The sequence below is a fragment of the Chlorocebus sabaeus genome, chromosome 6 (assembly GCF_047675955.1).
Source record: "Chlorocebus sabaeus isolate Y175 chromosome 6, mChlSab1.0.hap1, whole genome shotgun sequence".
Taxonomy (NCBI): domain Eukaryota; kingdom Metazoa; phylum Chordata; class Mammalia; order Primates; family Cercopithecidae; genus Chlorocebus; species Chlorocebus sabaeus.
In genome coordinates this window covers 33248278-33264451 of record NC_132909.1, presented here as the reverse complement: position 1 = coordinate 33264451, position 16174 = coordinate 33248278, and positions in this window count along the sequence as shown.

The window sequence follows — 16174 nt, the reverse complement described above, 5'->3', positions numbered from 1 at the left end:
AAGCCCATAGTGGGCTATGGTGAAAAAGGAAATATCTTCCGTTCAAAACTGGAAAGAAGCTGTCTGAGAAACTGCTCTGTGTTCTGTTAATTCATCACACAGGGTTACATCTTTCCCTTCAAGAAGCCTTTCGCTAAGGCTGTTCTTGTGGAATTGGCAAAGGGATATTTGGAAGCCCATAGAGGGCTACGGTGAAAAAGGAAATATCTTCCGTTCAAAACTGGAAAGAAGCTTTCAGAGAAACTGCTCTGTGTTCTCTGAATTCATCTCACAGAGTTATATTTTTCCCTTCAAGATGCTTTTCGCTACGGCTGTTCTTGTGGTACTGGCAAAGGGATATTTGGAATCCCGTAGAGGGCTATGGTGAAAAAGGAAATATCTTCCGTTCAAAACTGGAAAGAAGCTTTCTGAGAAACTGCTCTGTGTTCTCTGAATTCTTCTCACAGAGTTACATTTTTCCCTTCAAGAAGCCTTTCCTAAGGCTGTTCTTGTGGAATTGGCAAGGGGATATTTGGAAGCCCATAGAGGGCTATGGTGAAAAATAAAATATCTTCCGTTCAGAACTGGAAAGAAGCTTTCTGAGAAACTGCTCTCTGTTCTGTTAATTCATCTCACAGAGCTACATCTTTCCTTTCAAGAAGCCTTTCGCTAAGGCTGTTCTTGTGGAATTGGCAAAGGGATATTTGGAAGCCATAGAGGGCTATGGTGAAAAAGGAAATATCTCCCGTTCAAAACTGGAAAGAAGCTTTCTGAGCAACTGCTCTGTGTTCTCTGAATTCATCTCACAGAGTTACATCTTTCCCTTCAAGAAGCCTTTCGCTAAGGCTGTTCCTGTGGAATTGGCAAAGGGATATTTGGAAGCACATAGAGGGCTATGGTGAAAAAGGAAATATCTTCCGTTCAAAACTGGAAAGAAGCTTTCTGAGAAACTGTTCTGTGTTCTGTTAGTTCATCTCACAGAGTTACATCTTTCCCTTCAAGAAGCCTTTCGGTAAGGCTGTTCTTGTGAAATTAGCAAAGGGATATTTGGAAGCCCTTAGAGGGCTATGGTGAAAAAGGAAATACCTTCCGTTCAAAACCGGAAAGAAGCTTTCTGAGAAACTTTTCTGTGTTCTGTTAGTTCATCTCACAGAGTTACATCTTTCCCTTCAAGAAGCCTTTCGGTAAGGCTGTTCTTGTGGAATTAGCAAAGGGATATTTGGAAGCCCTTAGAGGGCTATGGTGAAAAAGGAAATATCTTCCGTTCAAAACTGGAAAGAAGCTTTCTGAGAAACTGCTCTGTGTTCTCTGAATTCATCTCACAGAGTTACATCTTTCCCGTGAGAAGCCTTTCGCAAAGGCTGTTCTTGTGGAATTGGCAAAGGGATATTTGGAAGCCCATAGAGGGCTATGCTGAAAAAGGAAATAACTTCCGTTCAAAACTGGAAAGAAGCTTTCTGAGAAACTGCTCTGTGTTCTGTTAGTTCATCTCACGGAGTTACATCTTGCCCTTCAAGAAGCCTTTCGCCAAGGCTGTTCTTGTGGAATTGGCAAAGGGATATTTGGAAGCCCATAGAGGGCTATGGTGAAAAAGGAAATATCTTCCGTTCAAAACTGGAAAGAAGCTTTCTGAGAAACTGCTCTGTGTTCTGTTAACTCATGTCACAGAGCTACATCTTTCCCTTCAAAAGTCTTTCGCTACTGCTGTTCTTGTGGAATTGGAAAAGTGATATTTGGAAGCCCATAGAGGGCTATGGTGAAAAAGGAAATATCTTCCGTTCAAAACTGGAAAGAAGCTTTCTGAGAAAATGTTCCGTGTTCTGTTAATTCATCTCACAGAGTTACATCTTTCCCTTCAAGAAGCCTTTCGCTAAGGCTGTTCTTGTGGAATTGGCAAAGGGATATTTGGAAGCCCATAGAGGGCTATGGTGAAAAAGGAAATATCTTCCGTTCAAAACTGGAAAGAAGCTTTCTGAGAAACTGCTCTGTGTTCTCTGAATTCATCTAACAGAGTTACATCTTTCCTTTCAAGAAGCCTTTCGCTAAGGCTGTTCTTGTGATATTAGCAAAGGGATATTTTGAAGCCCATAGAGGGCTATGGTGAAAACGGAAATATCTTCCATTCAAAACTGGAAAGAAGCTTTCTGAGAAACTGCTCTGTGTTCTGGTAATTCATCTCACAGAGTTACATCTTTCCCTTAAAGAAGCCTTTCGCTAAGGCTGTTCTTGTGGAATTGTAAAAGGAATATTTGGAAGCCCATAGAGGGCTATGGTGAAAAAGGAAATATCTTCCGTTCAAAACTGGAAAGAAGCTTTCTGAGAAACTCTTCTGTGTTCTGTTAGTTCATCTCACAGAGTTACATCTTTCCCTTCAAGAAGCCTGTCGCTAAGGCTGTTCTTGTGGAATTGGCAAAGGGATATTTGGAAGCCCATAAAGGGCTATGGTGAAAAAGGAAGTATCTTATGTTCAAAATTTGAAACAAGCATTCTGAGAAACTGCTCTGTGTTCTCTGAATTCTTCTCACAGAGTTACATCTTTCCCTTCAAGAAGCTTTTCGCTAAGGCTGTTCTTGTGGAACTGGCAAAGGGATATTTGGAACCCATAGAGGGCTATGGTGAAAAAGGAAATATCTTCCGTTAAAAACTGGAAAGAAGCTTTCTGAGAAACGGCTCTGTGTTCAGTTAATTCATCTCACAGAGTTACATCTTTCCCTTTAAGAAGCCTTTCGCTAAGGCTGTTCTTGTGGAACTGGCAAAGGGATATTTGGAAGCCCATAGAGGGCTATGGTGAAAAAGGAAATATCTTCCATTCAAAACTGGAAAGAAGCTTTCTGAGAAACTGCTCTGTGTTCTGTTAGTTCATCTCACAGAGTTACATCTTTCCCTTCAAGAAGCCTTTCGCTAAGGCTGTTCTTGTGGAACTGGCAAAGGGATATTTGGAAGCCCATAGCGGGCTATGGTGAAAAAGGAAATATCTTCCGTTCAAAACTGGAAAGAAGCTTTCTGAGAAACTGCTCTGTGTTCTCTGAATTCTTCTCACAGAGTTACATCCTTCCCCTCAAGAAGCCTTTCGCTAAGGCTGTTCTTGTGGAATTGGCAAAGGGATATTTGGAAGCCCATAGAGGGCTATGGTGAAAAAGGAAATATCTTCCGTTCAAAACTGGAAAGAAGCTTTCTGAGAATCTGCTCTGTGTTCTGTTAATTCATCTCACGGAGCTACATCTTTCCCTTCAAGAAGCCTTTTGCTAAGGCTGTTCTTGTGGAATTGGCCAGGTGATATTTGGAAGCCCATAGAGGGCTATGGTGAAAAAGGAAATATCTTCCGTTCAAAACTGGAAAGAACCTTTCTGAGAAACTGTTCTGAGTTCTATTAACTCATCTCACAGTGTTACATCTTTCCCTTCAAGAAGCCTTTCGCTAAGGCTGTTCTGGTGGAATTGGCAAAGGGATATTTGGAAGCCCCTAGAGGGCTATGGTGAAAAAGGAAATATCTTCCGTTCATAACTGGAAAGAAGCTTTCTGAGAAACTGCTCTGTGTTCTGTTAATTCATCTCACAGAGTTACATCTTTCCCTTCAAGAAGCCTTTCACTAAGGCTGTTCTTGTGGAATTGGCAAAGGAATATTTGGAAGCCCATAGAGGGCTATGGTGAAAAAGGAAATATCTTCCGTTCAAAACTGGAAAGAAGCTTTCTGAGAAAGTCTTCTGTGTTCTGTTAGTTCATCTCACAGAGTTACATCTTTCACTTCAAGAAGCCTTTCGCTAAGGCTGTTCTTGTGGAACTGGCAAAGGGATATTTGGAAGCCCTTAGAGGGCTATGGTGAAAAAGGAAATATCTTATGTTCAAAACTTGAAAGAAGCTTTCTGAGAAACTGCTCTGTGTTCTCTGAATTCTTCTCCAGAGTTACATCTTTCCCTTCAAGAAGCTTTTCGCTAAGGCTGTTCTTGTGGAATTGCAAAGGGATATTTGGAAGCCCATAGAGGGCTATGGTGAAAAAGGAAATATCTTCCATTCAAAACTGGAAAGAAGCTTTCTGAGAAACTGCTCTGTGTTCTCTGAATTCATCTCATCGAGTTACATCTTTCCCTTCAAGAAGCCTTTCGCTAAGGCTGTTGTTGTGGAACTGGCAAAGGGATATTTGGATGCCCATAGCGGGCTATGGTGAAAAAGGAAATATCTTCCGTTCAAAACTGGAAAGAAGCTTTCTGAGAAACTGCTCTGTGTTCTGTTAGTTCATCTCACAGAGTTACATCTTTCCCTTCAAAAAGCCTTTCGCCAAGGCTGTTCTTGTGGAATTGGCAAAGGGATATTGGGAAGCCCATAGAGGGCTATGCTGAAAAAGGAAATATCTTCCGTTCAAAACTGGAAAGAAGCTTTCTGAGAAAGTGGTCTGTGTTCTGTTAGTTCATCTCACAGAGTTACATCTTTCCCTTCAAGAAACCTTTCGCTAAGGGTGTTTTGTGGAACTGGCAAAGGGATATTTGGAAGACCATAGAGGGCTATGGTGAAAAAGGAAATATCTTCCGTTCAAAACTGGAAAGAAACTTTCTGAGAAACTGCTCTGTGTTCTGTTAATTCATCTCACAGAGTTACATCTTTCCCTTCAAGAAGCCTTTCGCTAAGGCTGTTCTTGTGGAATTGGCAAAGGGATATTTGGAAGCCCATAGAGGGCTATGGTGAAAAAGGAAATGTCTTCCGTTCAAAACTGGAAAGAAGCTTTCTGAGAAACTGCTCTGTGTTCTCTTAGTTCATCTCACAGAGTTACATCTTTCCCTTCAAGAAGCCTTTCGCTAAGGCTGTTTTTGTGGAACTGGCAAAGGGATATTTGGAATCCCATAGAGGGCTATAGTGAAAAAGGAAATATCTTCCGTTCAAAACTGGAAGGAAGCATTCTGAGAATCTGCTCTGTGTTCCGTTAGTTCATCTCACAGAGTTACATCTTTCCCTTCAAGAAGCCTTTCGCCAAGGCTGTTGTTGTGGAATTGGCAAAGGGATATTTGGAAACCCTTAGAGGCTATTGTGAAAAAGGAAATATCTTCCGTTCAAAACTACAAAGAAGCTTTGTGAGATAGTCCTCTGTGTTCTCTGATTTCATCTCACAGAGTTACATCTCTCCTTTCAAGAAGCCTTTCGCTAAGGCTGTTCTTGTGGAATTGGCAAAGGGATATTTGGAAGCCCATAGAGGGCTATGGTGAAAAAGGAAATATCTTCCGTTCAAAACTGGAAAGAAGCTTTCTGAGAAACTGCTCTGTGTTCTGTGAATTCATCTCATAGAGTTACCTCTTTCCCTTCAAGAAGCCTTTCGCTAAGGCTGTTCTTGTGGAATTGGCAAAGGGATATTTGGAAGCCCATAGAGGGCTATGGTGAAAAAGGAAATATCTTCCGTTCAAAAGTGGAAAGAAACATTCTGAGAAACTGCTCTGTGTTCTGTTAATTCATCTCACCGAGCTACATCTTACCCTTCAAGAAGCCTTTTGCTAAGGCTGTTCTTGTGGAATTGGCAAAGTGATATTTGGAAGGCCATAGAAGGCTATGGTGAAAAAGGAAATATCTTCCGTTCAAAACTGGAAAGAAGCTTTCTGAGAAACTGCTCTGTGTTCTGTTAATTCATCTCACAGAGTTACATCTTTCCCTTCAAGAAGCCTTTCGCTAAGGCTGTTCTTGTGGAATTGGCAAAGGGATATTTTGAAGCCCATAGAGGGCTATGGTGAAAAAGGAAATATCTTCCGTTCAAAACTGGAAAGCAGCTTTCTGAGAAACTGCTCTGTGTTCTGTTAATTCATCTCACAGAGTTACATCTTTCCCTTCAACAAGCCTTTCGCTAAGGCTGTTCTTGTGGAATTGGCAAAGGGATATTTGGAAGCCCATAGAGCGCTGTGGTGTAAAAGGAAATATCTTCCGTTCAAAACTGGAAAGAAGCTTTCTGAGAAACTGCTCTGTGTTCTGTTAGTTCATCTCACAGAGTTACACCTTTCCCTTCAAGAAGCCTTTCGCTAAGGCTGTTCTTGTGGAACTGGCAAAGGGATATTTGGAAGCCCATGGAGGGCTATGGTGAAAAAGGAAATATCTTCCGTTCAAAACTGGAAAGAAGCCTTCTGAGAAACTGCTCTGTGTTCTCTGAATTCACCTCACAGAGTTACATCTTTCTCTTCAAGAAGCCTTTCGCTAAGGCTGTTCTTGTGGAATTGGAAAAGGGATATTTGGAAGCCCATAGAGGGCTATGGTGAAAAAGGAAATATCTTCCGTTCAAAATTTGAAAGAAGCTTTCTGAGAAACTGCTCTGTGTTCTGTTAATTCATCACACAGGGTTACATCTTTCCCTTCAAGAAGCCTTTCGCTAAGGCTGTTCTTGTGGAATTGGCAAAGGGATATTTGGAAGCCCATAGAGGGCTACGGTGAAAAAGGAAATATCTTCCGTTCAAAACTGGAAAGAAGCTTTCAGAGAAACTGCTCTGTGTTCTCTGAATTCATCTCATCGAGTTACATCTTTCCCTTCAAGAAGCCTTTCGCTAAGGCTGTTCTTGTGGAACTGGCAAAGGGATATTTGGAAGCCCATAGCGGGCTATGGTGAAAAAGGAAATATCTTCCGTTCAAAACTGGAAAGAAGCTTTCTGAGAAACTGCTCTGTGTTCTGTTAGTTCATCTCACAGAGTTACATCTTTCCCTTCAAAAAGCCTTTCGCCAAGGCTGTTCTTGTGGAATTGGCAAAGGGATATTGGGAAGCCCATAGAGGGCTATGCTGAAAAAGGAAATATCTTCCGTTCAAAACTGGAAAGAAGCTTTCTGAGAAAGTGCTCTGTGTTCTGTAGTTCATCTCACAGAGTTACATCTTTCCCTTCAAGAAACCTTTCCCTAAGGGTGTTCTTGTGGAATTAGCAAAGGGATATTTGGAAGCCCATAGAGGGCTATGGTGAAAAAGGAAATATCTTCCGTTCAAAACTGGAAAGAAGCTTTCTGAGAAACTGCTCTGTGTTCTGTTAATTCATCTCACAGAGTTACATCTTTCCCTTCAAGAAGCCTTTCGCTAAGGCTGTTCTTGTGGAATTGGCAAAGGGATATTTGGAAGCCCATAGAGGGCTATGGTGAAAAAGGAAATATCTTCCGTTCAAAACTTCAAAGAAGCTTTGTGAGATAGTCCTCTGTGTTCTCTGATTTCATCTCACAGAGTTACATCTCTCCCTTCAAGAAGCCTTTCGCTCAGGCTGTTCTTGTGGAATTTGCAAAGGGATATTTGGAAGCCCTTAGAGGGCTATGTTGAAAAAGAGAATATCTTCCGTTCAAAAGTGGAAAGAAGCATTCTGAGAAACTGCTCTGTGTTCTGTGAATTCCTCTCACCGAGCTACATCTTTCCCTTCAAGAAGCCTTTCGCTAAGGCTGTGCTTGTGGAATTGGCAAAGGGATGTTTGGAAGCCCATAGAGGGCTATGGTGAAAAAGGAAATATCTTCCGTTCAAAACTGGAAAGAAGCTTTCTGAGAAACTGCTCTGTGTTCTCTGAATTCATCTCATAGATTTACATCTTTCCCTTCAAGAAGCCTTTCGCTAAGGCTGTTCTTGTGGAATTGGCAAAGGGATATTTGGAAGCCCATAGAGGGCTATGGTGAAAAAGGAAATATCTTCCGTTCAAAACTGGAAAGAAGCATTCTGAGAAACTGCTCTGTGTTCTGTTAATTCATCTCACAGAGTTACATCTTTCCGTTCATGAAGCCTTTCGCTAAGGCTGTTCTTGTGGAATTGGCAAAGGGATATTTGGAAGCCCATAGAGGGCTATGTTGAAAAAGGAAATATCTTCCGTTCAAAACTGGAAAGAAGCTTTCTGAGAAACTGTTCTGTGTTCTGGTAGTTCATCTCACAGAGTTACATCTTTCCCTTCAAGAAGCCTTTCGCTAAGGCTGGTCTTGTGGAACTGGCAAAGGGATATTTGGAGGCCCATAGAGGGCTATGGTGAAAAAGGAAATATCTTCCCTTCAAAACTGGAAAGAAGCTTTCTGAGAAACTGCTCTGTGTTCTCTGAATTCATTTCACAGAGTTACATCTTTCCCTTCAAGAAGCCTTTCGCTAAGGCTGTTCTTGTGGAACTGGCAAAGGGATATTTGGAAGCCCATTGAAGGCTATGGTGAAAAAGGAATTATCTTCCGTTGAAAACTGGAAAGAAGCTTTCTGAGAAACTGCTCTGTGTTCTCTGAATTCCTCTCACAGCGTTACATCTTTCCCTTCAAGAAGCCTTTCGCTAAGGCTGTTCTTGTGGAAATGGCAAAGGGATATTTGGAAGCCCATAGAGGGCTACGGTGAAAAAGGAAATATCTTCCGTTCAAAACTGGAAAGAAGCTTTCTGAGAAACTGCTCGGTGTTTTGTTAATTCATCTCACAGAGTTACATCTTTCCCTTCAAGAAGCCTTTCGCTAAGGCTGTTCTTCTGGAATTGGCAAAGGGATATTTGGAAGCCCATAGAGGGCTATGGTGAAAAAGGAAATATCTTCCCTTCAAAACTGGAAAGAAGCTTTCTGAGAAACTACTCTGTGTTCTGTTAATTCATCTCACAGAGTTACATCTTTCCCTTCAAGAAGCCTTTCGCTAAGGCTGTTCTTGTTCTAATTGGCAAAGTGATATTTGGAAGCCCATAGAGGGCTATGGTGAAAAAGGAATTATCTTCCTTTCAAAACTTGAAAGAAGCTTTCTGAGAAACTGCTCTGTGTTCTGTCAATTCATCTCACAGAGTTACATCTTTCCCTTCAAGAAGCCTTTCGCTAAGGCTGTTCTTGTGGAATTGGCCAAGTGATATTTGGAAGCCCATAGAGGGCTATGGTGAAAAAGGAAATATCTTCCGTTCAAAACTGGAACGAAGCTTTCTGAGAAACTGTTCTGTGTTCTATTAATTCATCTCACAGAGTTACATCTTTCCCTTCAAGAAGCCTTTCGCTAAGGCTGTTCTTGTGGAATTGGCAAAGGGATATTTGGAAGCCCATAGAGGGCTATGGTGAAAAAGGAAATATCTTCCGTTCATAACTGGAAAGAAGCCTTCTGAGAAACTGCTCTGTGTTCTGTTAGTTCATCTCACAGAGTTACATCTTTCCCTTCAAGAAGCCTTTCGCTAAGGCTGTTCTTGTGGAACTGGCAAAGGGATATTTGGAAGCCCATAGAGGGCTATGGTTAAAAAGGAAATATCTTCCGTTCAAAACTGGAAAGAAGCTTTCTGAGAAACTGCTCTGTGTTCTCTGAATTCTTCTCACAGAGTTACATCTTTCCCTTAAAGAAACTTTTCGCTAAGGCTGTTCTTGTGGAATTGGCAAAGGGATATTTGGAAGCCCTTAGAGGGCTATGGTGAAAAAGGAAATATCTTCCGTTCAAAACTGGAAAGAAGCTTTCTGAGAAACTGCTCTGTGTTCTCTGAATTCATCTCATCGAGTTACATCTTTCCCTTCAAGAAGCCTTTCGCTAAGGCTGTTCTTGTGGAACTGGCAAAGGGATATTTGGAAGCCCATAGCGGGCTATTTTGAAAAAGGAAATATCTTCCGTTCAAAACTGGAAAGAAGCTTTCTGAGAAACTGCTCTGTGTTCTGTTAGTTCATCTCACAGTGATACATATTTCCCTTCAAAAAGCCTTTCGCCAAGGCTGTTCTTGTGGAATTGGCAAAGGGATATTGGGAAGCCCATAGAGGGCTATGCTGAAAAAGGAAATATCTTCCGTTCAAAACTGGAAAGAAGCTTTCTGAGAAACTGTTCTGTGTTCTGTTAATTCATCTAACAGAGTTACATCTTTCCCTTCAAGAAGCCTTTCGCTAAGGCTGTTCTTGTGAAATTGGCAAAGGGATATTTGGAAGCCCATAGAGGGCTATGGTGAAAGAGGAAATATCTTCCTTTCAAAACTGGAAAGAAGCTTTCTGAGAAACTGCTCTGTGTTCTCTGAATTCATTTCACAGAGTTACATCTTTCCCTTCAAGAAGCCTTTCGCTAAGGCTGTGCTTGTGGAACTGGCAAAGGGATATTTGGAAGCCCCTAGAGGGCTATGGTGAAAAAGGAAATATCTTCCGTTCAAAACTGGAAAGAATCTTTCTGATAAACTGCTCTGTGTTCTCTGAATTCATCTCACAGAGTTACATCTTTCCCTTCAAGAAGCCTTTCGCTAAGGCTGTTCTTGTGGAATTGGTAAAGGGATATTTGGAAGCCCATAGAGGGCTATGGTGAAAAAGGAAATATCTTCCGTTCAAAACTGGAAAGAAGCTTTCTGAGAAACTGCTCTGTGTTCTGTTAATTCATCTCACAGAGCTACATCTTTCCCTTCAAGAAGTCTTTCGCTAAGGGTTTTCTTGTGGAATAGGCAAAGGAATATTTGGAAGCCCATAGAGGGCTGGGGTGAAAAAGCAAATATCTTCCGTTCAAAACTGGAAAGAAGCTTTCTCAGAAACTGCTCTGTGTTCTGTTAGTTCATCTCACAGACTTACATCATTCCCTTCAAGAAGCCTTTCGCTAAGGCTGTTCTTGTGATATTGGCAAAGGGATATTTGGAAGCCCATAGAGGGCTATGTTGAAAAAGGAAATATCTTCCGTTCAAAACTGGAAAGAAGCTCTCTGAGAAACTGCTCTGTGTTCTCTGAATTCTTCTCACAGAGTTACATCTTTCCCTTCAAGAAGCCTATCGCTAAGGCTGTTCTTGTGGAATTGGCAAAGGGATATTTTGAAGCCCATAGGGTTCTATGGTGAAAAAGGAAAAATCTTCCGTTCAAAACTGGAAAGAAGCTTTCTGAGAAACTGCTCTGTGTTTTGTTAATTCACGTCACAGAGTTACACCTTTCCCTTCAAGAAGCCTTTCGCTAAGGCTGTTCTTGTGGAATTGGCAAAGGGATATTTGGAAGCCCATAGAGGGCTATGGTGAAAAAGGAAATATCTTCCGTTCAAAACTGGAAAGAAGCTTTCTGAGAAACTGCTCTGCGTTCTTAGTTCATCTCACAGAGTTATATCTTTCCCTTCAAGAAGCCTTTCGCCAAGGCTGTTCTTCTGGAATTGGCAAAGGGATATTTGGAAGCCCATAGAGGGCTATGGTGAAAAAGGAAATATCTTCCGTTCAAAACTGGAAAGAAGCTTTCTGAGAAACTACTCTGTGTTCTCAGAATTCATCTCATAGAGTTACATCCTTCCCTTTAAGAAACCTTTTGCTAAGGGTGTTCTTGTGGAACTGGCAAAGGGATATTTGGAAGCCCATAGAGGGCTATGGTGAAAAGGGAAATGTCTTCCGTTCAAAACTGGAAAGAAGCTTTCTGAGAAACTGCTCTGTGTTCTGTTAATTCATCTCACAGAGTTACATCTTTCCCTTCAAGAAGCCTTTCGCTAAGGCTGTTCTTGTGGAATTGGCAAAGGGATATTTGGAAGCCCATAGAAGGCTGTGGTGAAAAAGGAAATATCTTCCGTTCAAAACTGGAAAGAAGCTTTCTGAGAAACTGCTCTGTGTTCTCTGAATTCATCTCACAGAGTTACATCTTTCCCTTCAAGAAGCCTTTCACTACTGTTGTTCTTGTGGAATTGGAAAAGGGATATTTGGAAGCCCATAGAGGGCTATGGTGAAAAAGGAAATATCTTCCGTTCAAAACTGGAAAGAAGCTTTCTGAGAAACTGTTCTCTGTTCTGTTAATTCATCTCACAGTGTTACATCTTTCCCTTCAAGAAGCCTTTCGCTAAGGCTGTTCTTGTGGAATTGGCAAAGGGATATTTGGAAGCCCTTAGAAGGCCGTGGTGAAAAAGGAAAAATAATCCGTTCAAAACTGGAAAGAAGCTTTTTGAGAAACTGCTCTGTGTTCTCTGAATTCATCTCACAGAGTTACATCTTTCCCTTCAAGAAGCCTTTCGCTAAGGCAGTGCTTGTGGAATTGGCAAAGGGATATTTGGAAGCCCATAGATGGCTACAGTGAAAAAGGAAATATCTTCCGTTCAAAACTGGAAAGAAGCTCTCTGAGAAACTGCTCTGTGTTCTCTGAATTCATCTCACAGTGTTACATCTTTCCCCTCAAGAAGCCTTTCGCTAAGGCTGTTCTTGTGGAATTGGCAAATGGATATTTGGCAGCCCATAGAGGGTTATGGTGAAAAAGGAATTATCTTCCGTTCAAAACTGGAAAGAAGCTTTCTGAGAAACTGCTCTGTGTTCTGTTAATTCATCTCACAGAGTTACATCTTTCCCTTCAAGAAGCTTTTCGCTAATGCTGTTCTTCTAGAATTGGCAAAGGGTTATTTTTAAGCCCATAGAGGGCTATGGTGAAAAAGGAAACATCTTCCGTTCAAAACTGGAAAGAAGCTTTCTGAGAAACTGCTCTGTGTTCTGTTAATTCATCTCACAGAGCTACATCTTTCCCTTCAAGAAGTCTTTCGCTAAGGGTGTTCTTGTGGAATAGGCAAAGGAATATTTGGAAGCCCATAGAGGGCTGGGGTGAAAAAGCAAATAACTTCCGTTCAAAACTGGAAAGAAGCTTTCTGAGAAACTGCTCTGTGTTCTGTTAGTTCATCTCACAGAGTTACATCTTTCCCTTCAAGAAGCCTTTCGCTAAGGCTGTTCTTGTGGAATTGGCAAAGGGATATTTGAAAGCCCATAGAGGGCTATGGTGAAAAAGGAAATATCTTCCGTTCAAAACTGGAAAGAAGCTTTCTGAGAAACTGCTCTGTGTTCTGTTAGTTCATCTCACAGAGTTACATCTTTCCCTTCAAGAAGACTTTCGCCAAGGCTGTTCTTGTGGAATTGGCAAAGGGATATTTGGAAACCCATAGAGGGCTATGGTGAAAAAGGAAATATCTTTCGTTCAAAACTGGAAAGAAGCTTTCTGAGAAACTGCTCTGTGTTCTGTTAGTTCATCTCACAGAGTTACATCTTTCCCTTCAAGAAGCCTTTCGCTAAGGCTGTTCTTGTGGAACTGGCAAAGGGATATTTGGAATCCCATAGAGGGCTGCGGTGAAAAAGGAAATATCTTCCGTTCAAAACTGGAAAGAAGCTCTCTGAGAAACTGCTCTGTGTTCTCTGAATTCTTCTCACAGAGTTAAATCTTTCCCTTCAAGACGCCTATCGCTAAGGCTGTTCTTGTGGAATTGGCAAAGGGATATTTTGAAGCCCATAGAGGGCTATGGTGAAAAAGGAAATATCTTCCGTTCAAAACTGGAAAGAAGCATTCTGAGAAACTGCTCTGTGTTCTGTTAATTCATCTCACAGAGTTACACCTTTCCCTTCAAGAAGCCTTTCGCTAAGGCTCTTCTTGTGGAATTGGCAAAGGGATATTTGGAAGCCCATAGAGGGCTATGGTGAAAAAGGAAATATCTTCCGTTCAAAACAGGAAAGAAGCTTTCTGAGAAACTGCTCTGCGATCTGTTAGTTCATCTCACAGAGTTACATCTTTCCCTTCAAGAAGCCTTTCGCCAAGGCTGTTCTTCTGGAATTGGCAAAGGGATATTTGGAAGCCCATAGAGGGCTATGGTGAAAAAGGAAATATCTTCCGTTCAAAACTGGAAAGAAGCTTTCTGAGAAACTGCTCTGTGTTCTCAGAATTCATCTCATAGAGTTACATCTTTCCCTTTAAGAAACCTTTCGCTAAGGGTGTTCTTGTGGAACTGGCAAAGGGATATTTGGAAGCCCATAGAGGGCTATGGTGAAAAAGGAAATATCTTCCGTTCAAAACTGGAAAGAAGCTTTCTGAGAAACTGCTCTGTGTTCTCTGAATTCATCTCATAGCGTTACATCTTTCCCTTCAAGAATCCTTTAGCCAAGGCTGTTCTTGTGGAATTGGCAAAGGGATATTTGGAAGCCCATAGAGGGCTATGGTGAAAAAGGAAATATCTTCCGTTGAAAACTGGAAAGAAGCTATCTGAGAAACTGCTCTGTGTTCTGTTAATTCATCTCACAGAGCTACATCTTTCCCTTCAACAAGCCTTACGCTAAGGGTGTTCTTGTGGAATCGGCAAAGGGATATTTGGAAGCCCATAAACGGCTGGGGTGAAAAAGGAAATATCTTCCGTTCAAAACTGGAAAGAAGCTTTCTGAGAAACTACTTGTGTTCTGTTAATTCATCTCACAGAGTTACATCTTTCCCTTCAAGAAGCCTTTCGCTAAGGCTGTTCTTGTGGAATTGGCAAAGGGATATTTGGAAGCCCATAGAGGTCTATGGTGAAAAAGGAAATATCTTCCGTTCAAAACTGGAAAGAAGCTTTCTGAGAAACTGCTCAGTGTTCTAATAGTTCATCTCACAGAGATACATCTTTCCCTTCAAAAAGCTTTTCGCTAAGGCTGTTCTTGTGGAATTGGCAAAGGAATATTTGGAAGCCCATAGAGGGCTATGGTGAAAAAGGAAATATCTTCCGTTCAAAACTGGAAAGATGCTTTCTGAGAAACTGCTCTGTGTTCTCTGAATTCATCTCACAGCGTTACATCTTTCCCTTCAAGAATCCTTTCGCCAAGGCTGTTCTTGTGGAATTGGCAAAGGGATATTTGGAAGCCCATAGAGGGCTATGGTGAAAAAGGAAATATCTTCCGTTGAAAACTGGAAAGAAGCTTTCTGAGAAACTGCTCTGTGTTCTGTTAATTCATCTCACAGAGCTACCTCTTTCCCTTCAACAAGCCTTACGCTAAGGGTCTTCTTGTGGAATTGGCAAAGGGATATTTGGAAGCCCATAAACGGCTGGGGTGAAAAAGGAAATATCTTCCGTTCAAAACTGGAAAGAAGCTTTCTGAGAAACTACTCTGTGTTCTGTTAATTCATCTCACAGAGTTACATCTTTCCCTTCAAGAAGCCTTTTGCTAAGGCTGTTCTTGTGGAATTGGCAAAGGGATATTTGGAAGCCCATAGAGGGCTAGGGTGAAAAAGGAAATATCTTCCGTTCAAAACTGGAAAGAAGCTTTCTGAGAAACTGCTCAGTGTTCTCTTAGTTCATCTCACAGAGTTACATCTTTCCCTTCAAAAAGCTTTTCGCTAAGGCTGTTCTTGTGGAATTGGCAAAGGGATATTTGGAAGCCCATAGAGGGCTATGGTGAAAAAGGAAATATCTTCCGTTCAAAACTGGAAAGAAGCTTTCTGAGAAACTGCTCTGTGTTCTGTTAATTCATCTCACAGAGTTACATCTTTCCCTTCAAGAAGCCTTTCGCTAAGGCTGTTCTTGTGGAACTGGCAAAGGGATATTTGGAAGCCCATAGAGTGCTATGGTGAAAAAGGAAATATCTTCCGTTCAAAACTGGAAAGAAGCTTTCTGAGAAACTTCTCTGTGTTCTCTGAATTCATCTCACAGAGTTACATCTTTCCCTTCAAGAAGCCTTTCCCTAAGGCTGTTGTTGTGGAACTGGCAAAGGGATATTTGGAAGCCCATAGAGGGCTATGGTGAAAAAGGAAATATCTTCCGTTCAAAACTGGAAAGAAGCTTTCTGAGAAACTGCTCTGTGTTCTCTGAATTCATCTCACACCGTTACATCTTTCCCTTCAAGAAGCCTTTCGCCAAGGCTGTTCTTGTGGAATTGGCAAAGGGATATTTGGAAGCCCATAGAGGGCTACGGTGAAAAAGGAAATATCTTCCGTTCAAAACTGGAAAGAAGCTTTCTGAGAAACTGCTCTGTGTTCTGCTAATTCATCTCACAGAGTTACATCTTTCCCTTCAAGAAGCCTTTCGCTAAGACTGTTCTTGTGGAATTGGCAAAGGGATATTTGGAAGTCCATAGAGGGCTATGGTGAAAAAGGAAACATCTTCCGTTCAAAACTGGAAAGAAGCTTTCTGAGAAACTGCTTTGTGTTCTGTTAATTCATCTCATAGAGTTACAACTTTCCCTTCAAGAAGCCTTTCGCTAAGGCTGTTCTTGTGGAATTAGCAAAGGGATATTTGGAAACCCATGGAGGGGTATGGTGAAAAAGGAAATAACTTCCGTTCAAAACTGGAAAGAAGCTTTCTGAGAAACTGCTATGTGTTCTATTAATTCATCTCACAGAGTTACATCTTCCCCTTCAAGAAGCCGTTCGCTAAAGGTGCTCTTTTGAAATTGGCAAAGGGATATTTGGAAGCCCATAGAGGGCTGTGGTGAAAAAGGAAATACCTTCCGTTCAAAACTGGAAAGTAGCTTTCTGAGAAACTGTTCTGTGTTCTGTAAATTCATCTCACAGAGTTACATCTTTCCCTTCAAGAAGCCTTTCGCTAAGGCTGTTCTTTTGGAATTGGCAAATGGATATTTGGAAGCCCATAGAGGGTTAT